The sequence below is a fragment of the Oncorhynchus nerka genome, linkage group LG22, assembly GCF_034236695.1.
Source record: "Oncorhynchus nerka isolate Pitt River linkage group LG22, Oner_Uvic_2.0, whole genome shotgun sequence".
Taxonomy (NCBI): Eukaryota; Metazoa; Chordata; class Actinopteri; order Salmoniformes; family Salmonidae; genus Oncorhynchus; species Oncorhynchus nerka.
In genome coordinates, this window is record NC_088417.1 from 47,075,383 (window position 1) to 47,088,338 (window position 12,956).

A 12,956-nucleotide genomic window follows, 5' to 3' on the forward strand; every position below is an offset into this window, starting at 1 on the left:
TAGAGCTCATCACTCCCCCTATCTGGGAGGGGGCCAGAGACAATTACTCAATGCCGACACATCTTTCTAGCTGATTTACACGCTGAAGCTATTTTGCACTTTCATCTGACTGTTTCATCCTAAAAAACTTAATCCAAGTTTATACTTTTAAAAGGCTAATTTATCATTAGAAAACCATTTAGCAATTATGTTAGCACAGCTGAAAACTGCTGTTCGGATTAAAGAAGCAATAAAACTGGCCTTCTTTAGACTAGTTGAGTATCTGGAGCATCAACATTTGTGGGTTCGATTACAGGCACAAAATGGCCAGAAACAAAGGACTTTCTTCTGAAACTCGCCAATATATTCTTGTTCTGGGAAATGAAGGCTATTCCATGCGAGAAATTGCCAAGAAACTGAAGATCTCGTACAACGCTGTATGCTACTCCATTCACAGAACAGCGCAAACTGTCTCTAACCAAAATAGAAAGAGGAGTGGGAGGCCATGGTGCACAACTGAGCAAGAGTACAAGTACATTAGAGTGTGTAGTTTGAGAAACAGACGTCTCACAAGTCCTCAACTGGCAGCTTCATTAAATAGTACCTGCAAAACACCAGTCTCAACGTCAACAGTGAAGAGGTGACTCTGGGATGCTGGCCGTCTTCAGCCTCAGGAGGCTGAATGAATTTGGTTTGGCACCTAAAACCCTCACAAACTTATACAGATGCACAATTGAGAGCATCCTGGTGGGCTGTATCACTGCATGGTACGGCAACTGCACTGCCCGCAACCGAAGGGCTCTCCAGGGGTGTCAAGCGCATCACCGGGGGAAAACTACCTGCTCTCCAGAACACCTACAGCACCCGATGTAGCAGAAGGTCCAAAAAGATCATCAAGGACAACAACCACCCGAAGCCACTGCCTGTTCACCCTGTTATCATCCAGAAGGCAAGGTTAGTACAGGTGTGTCAAAGCTGGAACCGAGAGACTGAAAAACAGCTTCTATCTCAAGGCCATCAGACTGCTAAATTGCCATCAGTAAGAATTTACAGGCTGCCGCCCTATATACATAGACTTGAAATCACTGGCCACTTTAATAATGGAACACTATAGTCACTTTAAAAATGTTTACATATTGTGCCTTTCTCATCTCATTTGTTTATAGCGTATTCTATTATATTCTACTCTATCTGAGTCTATGCTTCTCCAACATTGCTCGTCCAAATATTTATATATTCTTAATTCCATTCCTTTACTTTAGATTTGTGTGTATTGTGTGTATTGCTGTGAAATTGTTAGATATTACTTGTTAGATATTACTGCACTGAAACACAAGCATTTCGCTACACCAGCAATAACATCTGCTAAACATGTGTATGTGACCAGTTACATTTGATTTGATATGCATTGTAGCTGACACTCTCAACATCACATATTGGGCTCTAGTTTAACAAACTTAAATATTGGTGCTGACGGTAGCGTTAAAGGTTCGGGGGTGTGTCAGAAATATGTTAGCTATTTTCATAATGGTTCAGTCGCTGGCGGTGGTGCGAAAGGGCTGGGGTTTGATGAATAAACAAATTGTAGGTGTGTCGAGGCTTGACCCCTCACTGGCCAGGAAACGAAGCATATGTCACACGTCACTACTTCACAGGAGAGGCGTTGAGCGTAAACATTTATTTTTGATGAAAATGCTTTTTTTGACAGAAATGTTTTCGGAAACATGTGAACTTTCATCTGCCTTAATAACAAACTAGTATGCCATCTGTAAATATGAATACAGTTGTTAAATTACGAGCCTAGTTGGTTTAGCCACGGAAAAAATCAGGAACCTTCCCTCTAGCCATGATTGTCTGAGATAATGCATGGGCTGACAAGGTCCCCCAGTGACAAAACAAACCACTCAATCAAATTTCTCAATGTTGCATCATTCCTATTTAAAACTCAGGCTGCAGATGAGAAACTGACACATTTGAAAAACTTAAATAAGAGTTATACTTTCTCTCAATAGTTTTTAAGAGAAGGAATTACAAGATTCCTAATTTCTCCTCAACACAAAGACTTTTTGTGGCACATTCCAAATTCACATCATTGTTATAAATATAACGGTTGTGTGGACAACCTGAGGGCATGTGTATTCAGAAACACTGAGGGCAAACTGTCTGCAGCCTCCTGCTGATTGCAGTCTGTTCTGCACACCAATTAAGGATTCCTAATGTTATTCTTAAAAATAACCCAAGTTACCCCTTTGCCTATTTATAGCTAACACCCTGAGCGGCTTTCGGCTAGTGGAGAGAGCCTGTGGTCAGCAGCCGGCCAGGGGACTGACTGGTTCTAGAAGAGGTCAGGGACCTGGTTACACTGTCAACCTTAATCACATATCTCATTAGCATTTGGTGGCGCAGGATCGATCGCATCCACATTCCCTCAGCATGTTTAACCCTTTGTTCAATCACACTTGTCTGATCCAAATCAGCTCTAATTTATTTGTCTTGAAAGTGGTACCAACGCCCTACCCGACTCAACTTAATCTCAGCGGAGACGGGATGGAATGATCTCGCGTTCTTCTCATCTTAGTTTGTCCGAAGTAAGAGAGGTGATGAAGCTAGCTGCTATGGGGATCACTCCATGTCGTTAATAAATCCTCCTGACGTCGTTGTAATCTGCTACAAATAAAGTCTTATAAGGGGAGCTATGCAGGAACATGGTCATTACACATGAAATACAACCGCTTTTAAAAGATGTCAGATAATACTGATTTGAATGATCTATTCTATTCAATGGTCTGCTTATGATCGATCCACCATGAGATTTGTTGTTGATGCTGGGTCAGATATCTATGCAAGGGTCACCAGTCGATAATGTTTACAGTCCGAAGACAGAATACGTTTTGCATATCTCAGACCAAGCAGCTGAAGTGTATTGTAATGACTTCCCACCTTCCCCTGTCCTTCCTATGTGTTCTTGTTACTCTACAATGCAGCTCTAAATCACCCAGGCCCTCAGATCTCATATGAATGTCATACCATCTGTCTCAGTTCAGCACCACTTTTCAGTCCACAACTGTACATCTGAATTTTGGAGTTGTCAACCTGAATTGAAAAGTATGACACACTTTACAATTTATTCATCTAACTTTCAAGATGTACTGTACATTGAACATTACCTGTACATAATCTGTATTTTGTTCTGACATCATAAGTACAGTGTGTATCACTCATGTCACTCAACATGCAGGTAGGCAATCTGTTATAAGTTCTAGTTGTGGGGGAAGTTGTATACTGGAAAAGCTGATATTTCTTTTCATTTCTTGTGAAGGGACATGAACATTCATACATATACTTCACAATGTCTCCTCTCAAAATGTTGCATTATTTTGGAACCCCAAATGGTCCTTGTTTTGCAGTTACACCATACAGCCAGACAAGGGGACTTAACAGCTTAGCCAAAACGCTTCCAGCCAACCAAATGACACTTTAATACCATCCATTTTCTTTGTTTGGGAGATTTGTATTATTCAAAGTCAACATGCAACGTCAACTGCCAACCTTGAGTACTGTGATCCCTACACACCTGACGGATGGAGCCTGTGATTCCCCCCATAGAGGTACAGTTAGGAGAGGGCCTAGGGTGTGTTCCCAGCAATAAGTCAGCCTTGCAGGCCCTATTGGTACAGTAGGAGAACAGGGAGGGCCACACTGCACTCTTCATGTGCAGCACAAAACAATTGTCTTGAGTGCTGTCTGTACTGTACTTTTGGATTCATTGCCAGTGAAGATAATGTTAAGAGTCACCAAATAGAGTATTTTCAAGAGGTGATTCATGGAGATTCCTTACGTCCTTGTGCAGTATTTTTCTCTCTCTAGTCTGAGGGGTTTCATAACAGGAATGTCATGCCCTTTGATTGCACTTACTTTGAATAATATACAGTGCATGCGGAAAGTTTTCAGACCCCTTCCCCTTTTCAATGTTTTGTTACTTTACAGCCTTGTTCTAAATCTACACACAATTCCCCATAGTGACAAAGAAAAACTGCTTTTTAGACATTTTGAAATATCTTATTTACAGAAGTATTCAGACCCATTGCTATGAGACTCGAAATTGAGCTCCGCTCCATTCTATTTCCATTGATCATCCTCGAGATGTTTCTGCTAATTCATTGGAGTCCACTTGTGGTAAATTCAATTGATTGGATCTGATTTGTAAAGGCACACAACTGTCAGTGCATGTCAACACAACAACCAAGCCATGAGGTCAACGGAGTTGTCCGTAGAGCTCCGTGACAGGATTGTGTCGAGGCACAGATCTGGAGAAGGGTACCAAAACATTTCTGAGGCATTGAAGGTCCCCAAGGACACAGTGGCCTCCATCATTCTTAAATGGAAGACGTTTGAAACCACCAAGACTCTTCCTAGAGCTGGCTGCCCGGAAAAACTGAGTAATTGGGGGAGAATGGCATTGGTCAGGAAGGTGACCAAGAACCTGATGGTCACTCTGACAAAGCTCCAGAGTTCCTCTGTGGATATGGGAGAAACTTCCAGAAGGACAATCATCTCTGCAGCACTCCACCAATCAGGCCTTTATGTTAGAGTGGCTAGGCGGAAGCCACTCTTCAGTAAAAGGCACATGACAGCCTGTTTGGAGTTTGCTAAATGGACTCTCAGACCATGAGAAACCAGATTCTCTGGTCTGATGAATCTAAGAGTGTTCTCCTTGGCCTGAATGCCAAGCATCACGTCTAGGGGGAAACCAGGCACCATCCCTACGGTGAATCATGGTGGTGGCAGCATCATGCTGTGGGGATGTTTTTCAACGGCAGAGACTGTGAGGATTGAGGGAAATATGAATGGAGCAAAGTACAGAGAGATCCATGATGAAAACCTGCTCTAGAGCGCTCAGGACCTCAGACTGGGGCAAAAGTTCACCTTCCAACAGGACAACGACCCTAAGCACACAGCCAAGACAACGCAGGAGTGGCTTCGGGACAAGTCTCTGAATGTCCCTGCGTGGCCCAGCCAGAGCCCGGACTTGAACCTGATCGAACATCTCTGGAGAGACATGAAAATAGCTATGCAGCGACGCACCCCATCCAACCTGACAGAGCTTGAGAGGATCTTCAGAGAAGAATGAGAGAAACTCCCCAAATACAGTTGTGCCAAGCTTGTAGCGTCATACCCAAGAAGACTCAAGGCTGTAATCGCTGCCAAAGCTGCTTCAACAAAGTACTGAGTAAAGGGTCTACTTATGAATACTTATGTAAATGTGATGTTGATTTTTTAAAATTTTAATAAAAAAATAAAAATTAGCAAACATTTCTAAAAATCTGTTTTTGCTTTGTCATTGTGGGGTATTGTGTGCAGACTGATGAGGGTAAAACAACTATTTGAATACATTTTAGAATAAGGCTGCAACATAACAAAATGTGGGAAAAGTCAAGGGGTCTGAATACTTATTGAATGCACCGTATACTATGCTGAATAATGGAACATGTGCCAAGTTCCCCAGGTGTGTAGGACAACAAAAAAAGAGACTTAAAAGAAGACAGCAGGAAGCTCACTATGCAAGTCTCATGTGAGCTAACCATTAGACACATTGTCTAGGCTGAACATTCTATTGTTGAGGGACACATTTGGTCACCAAACAACTTTTCGGTACGCAAACCCCTGGGCCAATACCAAAGGTTATGGATTTTGTGTCAGGCCACAGTACTCTCCACAGAGTTCCTTTTGGCTAGTTTCTTTCTGAGCTGTGTGTCTGCACGTTAGCATTCCATTAGGCTGGGATATACAGCCTGATAGATAACCTCGCCCAGATGTCACAGCCATTCTCACTAGCGTGGAAGCAAAAACACAGAACCAATCACCCACCTCACTGAGTGTTCTGAAACACTCAGCTCTTGCGTGCTTCCACCATGAGGTTCAAATGATCCGTGTGGAGGCTGTGGCACTTTACTGGGGAACTGCCATGGAGACAAGCTAGCTAGGATTAGGACGTCCTTAACATTCAATCACAGCTTATTGTCTGTGCTCTTTACTATCAGTTTGGGATGTATTAGTACCCAGCAACAATCCTGCAAACAGGAAGCAGAGAGCGATGGAGTTTTAATTGTGTTTATTTATGACATTTTAGGGTCCTACTTATCGCCACCGACGTCCATGCAGATTCAGTAGTTTGTGATTGCTCCATAATTACTCAGCAGTTGGTAAACAATTAAGAGCCAGATGATTAAGTGTGGTATGAGTGTTCCTGCTCACTGGCAGAAACATCATAGAAACCTTTGATGAGCTCCGAAGACACTTTTGTCAATACAATAGTTGACCTGTTTTAAGGCTGGCGATGGTTTCTACTAGGAAGGATTTTGTTGCTAAAATCACTCAAACAGTCCTTCGGGATTTCAATTCATGCATTCAAAGCACTGACCTACTTCTTTTATCAATTTCAAAGTACAGGCCTAGTTGCCATGGTTCCATTGCTTCTCAGGACATGTCTATATCGGTGGTGGAAATTCAATGCAATGTGCCTTTTTATTTCAATCCCATCTCAGTGTACTCTCATCACCGTGAAGTGGATATGAGATATTCTCCAACACCTGGACGTTGTTAGCCTGTTGTACTGAACCTTGTGGGACTGGGACCCGTCATCAGAGCCGTGTAGCCTTGGGATCTTTCCATTCACCACAGCCAAAAGACAAGTCACAAGGAGAAGGCATGTGGGGTCGAGGTAACCTGGTCCACGAACAGAGAGGGAATACTAAAAACAATGGGCAGACATCCCAATTGCCTGGCTGGAGCGGTGGGTGCATTGTTTACACGCAGCAATATACCCCCTTTCATGTATATTTTGGAGACTAGAGCACACCCGGCCGCGGAATGTGAATCACTCGAGCTGTCCTGTACCTTGGTTATAGCGCCGGGGAGCATGAGAGATAACGCTAATGCGGATCGATCCCTAATTTCTGACTATTTTGTGGGCTGATTGCAGGCATGGAGGCTTGTTACCAGGGGCTGTTACACTTCACACTCAATGTCAGGTCAAATTATAGTTGAAGCAACAACCATACATTCTGGAAGCTTTTCAAAAACGTCCAATATTCCCTGTGTTGAGAGCTAATATCGGCTGTTATTGTGGATATGAAAGACTTCAGGCAATTGCCTTTGAGGCGATATGATTCACGTTTGTAAAACAGAACCTTTGCTCTGTTCACTAATCCTACAAATGCATCAACACAGACAAAATAATCAAGTGTTTTAACCAAATGTGATGGAAAACAATACACAGTATATTTTCTTGCTCATTCTAGGAATGAGACTTTGTATGATAAAACCACTTGTGACTAGCCCTATAACTCTCGAGAGGTTAAAGTACACTACTTTGGCCTGAAATAATTTCTTGAGCACTGCATGAATGAATGAATTACATTTATTTTCATGTCAAATTGCAAGTTGGCAACCCATCCTTTATGGGAATAATTGACACATACAGTAAACAAACATAATAATAATTCACCATGATATTTCAGTGATAATAATTCTTCCGGTTTTCTCTGCAGTTCGATTTGCATAGAGTGCGTGTGCGGATGAGTAGATTATTAGCTCACATTTGTATTACTGTAAATACAGACTAACACACAGCACCATGGGAGTCTGCGACAGATTCACAGAAGCTGGCGCTGCAGATGGCAATATGTCTGCACCAGCAAGGACAACAAAAAGGGTTTCAGGAATCCCATTTCTCCAGGGAAATAGGTTGTCTCAGTCCATGATACAGGAAGAGAAACAGGTTGAGAAGACACCGGGTGGATGGTGATGATTTATCTGTAAAAAAAACTTTGTAAGACCACTTCTCAGGGTCTTCTTCCCCTCTTAAATTGTGTTTCTCCCTCAAGTGATGTGAGTGGTAGGCCGGTGGGCACGGGTGAACAATAACCAGTTGAAAAGTTAATGCTCTCTGAAATGGTCAGGAAACAACACTACAGCCATCCCATTGGGGGGGGGGGGGTGTAATAGATTTGTCCCACTTAGACCTCTAGGTCCTCTGTGAGGAGAGAATTGGCTGCAGCGAGGAGGGTTGGATATGTGTGTGTTTGTCTGTCTCCCCTGGCTCTCAGCTTTAGCATGTGTCACAGTTTGATCAGAGACGGTGATGAGAGGCTGTCAGAGGTAAGCTGATCCTCGCTATCCTCTCCTTCACAACTCAAATAGGCCATGAGACTTTTATCTATCAGGACTATCAAGTATTTTGGGGGAAAGGTAAAATTTTGATAACTTGTTTTCTTAGGATTATTGAAGGTCATGTTGCTCATAGCAGTTTTTGACTATAAGCCTACAAACCTCTGGCCTAATTTCCACCCCAAAAAACCAACTAGACCAACTTTAGTTCTACATTTTTCAACTATATTTCCCTTGTATTTTCAGTTACTTACAAATGAGTAACTCTTGGAAACATGCCTTTTCATTATTTCGTATTATAAAGGTTTCTCTGTGGTCTTTACAACGGGCACACCAGTGGTGGTCAGTGCTGTTTCAGATGAGGGAGGATGATTTTCTTTCATGAGCACGGCCTTATTTCTATTACAGCATATTGGATGACTGTCATTCGTATTCCATCACCCAGTTCAATGTAACAGTGATAGGTTTAGGCTACTACATGATACCAAAAAATTATCTACACCCAACGTAGGTGCACACAGGTCGAGAGACAAATTGGATGTGACAGGCAGTGACACATTCAATAACGCCTTGCACACTCTTGGCTGCATCTAGCTGATAGTGGGTGTAATCATTAGTCCAACAGTTGCAAACAAGAGTTTCTATTGGCCAAATTCAGGTATGTTTATCCCCCGTTTGCTTCTGTTTAATAAATGTTTTCCAACAGAATCAGTGGAATTAATACACCCCTGATCAGGCGTAAACACAGATCATAGTTTCATAGCAGCCACGTTGTATTCCTTCTCTCATCTATGTTATGCACTCTCCTCCTTTCACCTCTTCCCTTCGCTTGTGGACTTCACTGCACAACACATCAGCTATATGTCACCAGGAGAAAAAACGTTTCCAAGCCAAACGGCTACACAGTCTACATCGTTGTCACTATATTAGCTAAAGTAACGTCATAGTCCACATAGCTAATAGAACTAACGCATTAGTAAACCCGCTTGCTGCATTTGCTAGCTAAGTATTTATCTCTTGCTTCTCCTTCATTTAGGAATAAATTAATTTGTTCAAAACTGTTCAACTATTTTCTTTCTCTCTCTTTGAGTCAACTACTTACCACATTGTATGCACTAGCTGTATAAGCTAGCTGTAGCTTATGCTTTCAGTACTAAATTCATTCTCTGATCCTTTGATTGGGTGTACAACATGTCAGTTCATGCTGCAAGAGCTCTGATAGGTTGGAGGACCTCCTCCGGAAGTTGTCATCATTACTGTGTAAGTCTATGGAAGGGGGTGAGAAAATGGTTTAGTATGTACTGTCAATGTACTGTAGTCAATGTACAGGAGGACGGACGCTAGCTGTCCTCCGGCTACACCATGATGCTATTGAAGACCTTTGCAAAACAGTGTATTTAATCAATTACTTGGTGATGTGATTTATATTTAGTAAAGTTTGATCTAAAATGGATGACTTTTTACATTTTCATGAAATTCACTGAGGAGGATGGTCCTCCTCTTTCTCATCTGAGGAGCCTCCACTGGTGCTGTTGACTGAAGCAGTTTAGTTATATGTAAATGACTTGAAACGGTCCACAGTGAAGCAGAGTGATATGTGTTCCACCCGCTCAGAGATGATAGAGGGTCTGGGAAGGCCCTATCTTCCTCCACACTGTCTCCACAGCACCGCTACTCACAGTAAGCAGCAGACCAGAAAATCACCCTAAACACAGCCTAGTGGCAGTCTTGTATGCGAGAGAGAGACTTTATTTGGGTAGTCCATCTGTAGATGCTTTACAGATTATCAGTAACATTTCAACTAACTAGGAGAAAAATTTTTTCCATAACCCTAACCCTCGCCCTAACGTTAACCCTGATCTTAACCCTGACCTTAACCCTTACCCTAGCCCTCGCCCTAACGTTAACCCTGATCTTAACCCTGACCTTAACCCTTACCCTAGCCCTCGCCCTAACGTTAACCCTGATCTTAACCCTGACCTTAACCCTTACCCTAACCCTCGCCCTAACGTTAACCCTGATCTTAACCCTGACCTTAACCCTTACCCTAGCCCTCGCCCTAACGTTAACCCTGATCTTAACCCTAACCTTAACCCTTACCCTAGCCCTCGCCCTAACGTTAACCCTGATCTTAACCCTGACCTTAACCCTTACCCTAGCCCTCGCCCTAACGTTAACCCTGATCTTAACCCTAACCTTAACCCTTACCCTAGCCCTCGCCCTAACGTTAACCCTGATCTTAACCCTAACCTTAAGCCTTACCCTAGCCCTTATTCTAAACCTAACCCTAACCTTAGCAAGCAGTTGCTTATCAACAGATTGTTTGTTGATAGTATGACCATCTGTAGAGCATCTACAGTATAGATGGACTATCCAGAATATCCAAATAAAGTGTGACCGAAAAGAGAAATGAAAAAAATAAGAAGAGAAAAACCGAGACGAGAGAGAGAAAGAAATGGGTAAAAGTGCGGGAGCAGAAATACATAACACTCACACAAAAGAAGAATATAACAGAGTTGGAGTGCTACAGAAAGAAAGAGAGTCCAAGAGAGGGAGAGAAGAGACTCCCAGTGGCAAGTCACGATTATGTTACAACCAATATCTGTTCTTCCAAAAATCTGGTCACCTATTCTAGCACGTCTCCCCTATTCCCAAGAGCAGTCAGTTAGCTTACAGTGTTCCTAGTGTCTTTATTATCTTCACAAGTGCTGAATGCAATCTGTCTTTGACTATCCATGATGACAGCCACTCTTGTCTGACACGAAGAATGTTCCCAGACAATCTGAACGCGTGTGTATCGGCACTAACAGACAATGAGAGGAGGTGAGGAGAGAAAGAAGAATTCTATGCCAGTGGGGTCCAGCCAGCCATGACATTTTCACTGTGTTTGACTGGAATTTCTGCTGCAACCACAGCTGAGCTGGGGACACATGGTGAGTCACTGACCTCTCTATTAGGCTATTGACTCCTCATTGGATGCGTGGGTGGGAGGTAAGGGATGTCAATAGTGACACCTGTATGGATCCACTGCCATAAACTCAATGCAAGAGAAGGTCACAAACAAGTTCACAAACCGTCACGAACAATACAGCCAGCCTTTTCAGGGAACGATAGATTGTAAGGACAGAAAGTATGAATTAAAGCAATATGGCAGAGTTGAGTCTGTGGGATGTTTAGGAGCAGAGAGGGACTGAGTGATGGCTGCCAGAACCCTCTGGATGTCGTCCTCTGTGAGTGATGAAATCATTTCAGCTTACAGCACTGATGACATCTCCCCATTCCCAATCTCATCACACTATTTCAGCTCCTGTGTGTGTGTGTGTGTGTGTGTGTGTGTGTGTGTGTGTGTGTGTGTGTGTGTGTGTGTGTGTGTGTGTGTGTGTGTGTGTGTGTGTGTGTGTGTGTGTGTGTGTGTGTGTGTGTGTGTGTGTGTGTGTGTGTGTGTGTGTTTGTGGGTTGGTTCTTCTATCCTTGTGGGGACCTAAAATCCAAAGTCCCCACAAGGATACTAAAACAAGGAAAATTGTTTTTTAAGCTTAGGGGTTAGGGTTACAATTAGGATTAGGGTAAGGGTTAAGGTTAGGGTTAGGTTTAGGGTTCAGGTTAGGGTGACGTTTTGGGTATAAGGTAAGCGTTAGACGTTAAGGAAAATATGATTTTGAATGGAAATTAATTTAATGTCCCCACGAGTGTGTGCGTGCTTGTGTTTGCTTGTGGGTTTGTATTTCTCTTGCAGGATGTGCAAATCAACTTGTCATGTTCCAGTCAGGCCCAGTAAGGACGTCAAGGCAAGGGGCTACCGTGTGTCTCCGTTCCCTGGGTATGGAACATTTCCTGTTCTCAATTTCTCCTCTCATCGCTGCGCACACACACACACCACTGGGGCACAGGGATACAGGGAACAGTCACAAGGGCAGGGGGGTGCTGCTGGCAGCCTGACAGATGTTAACTCTTCCTTGACATGTGGGGGGGGGACACCTACATTTGCTCTCATCACAACCATTTCGCTACACCTGCAATAACATCTGCTAAATATGTGTATGTGACGAATCAAATTTGATCTGATGTTCAGGTGCGCTCGCTCACACACACAAAAGCGCAAAGAAAAACAGACACACACACACACAGGTTATATACATTGACACATACTGGGTCATCCCAGAGAGAGGACAGCATGGTCAGAGGCCCCAGCGTCTATAGAAGGGTAATAGTTGGCGTATCCGTTCAGACTGTTCAGACTGCGCTGGTTACTTGGTTGTCATTGTGTTCCTGCTCCCAGTTAACCAGTCTCATCCTGTTACTGAGGGGGACTAGTGCACATGTCCACCGTGGATGACTTTGTGGAGGAGAGTGCCCTTGCCTAATTACGAAGATCAGTTGCTCGGGCACCCTGGCGGAGCTGATTCTCCCCGCCAGTTATTGTTGTGTTCATTATTCTGAATGCTCTTTTTCCTCTCACCTCCCCACACACGGCTCTACAGTTAAGCAGTAAGCCACACAGTAAGCCACACACGGCTAAGGGCTGTTCTTAAGCACGACGCAATGCGGAGTGCCTGGATGCAGCCCTTAGCTGTGGTATATTGGCCATATACCACAAACCAAAGAGGTGCCTCAATGCCATAATAAACTGGTTACCAATGTTATTAAAGCAGTATAAAGACATGTTTTGTCATACCCATGGTATTCGGTCTGATATACCACGGCTGTCAGAAAATCAGCATTCGGGGCTAGAACCACCCAGTTTATAATATGTGTTAGTGCACACCCAGAATGAAGTGCAAGCAGCTGCTCTATACAGTGAGTCTGTA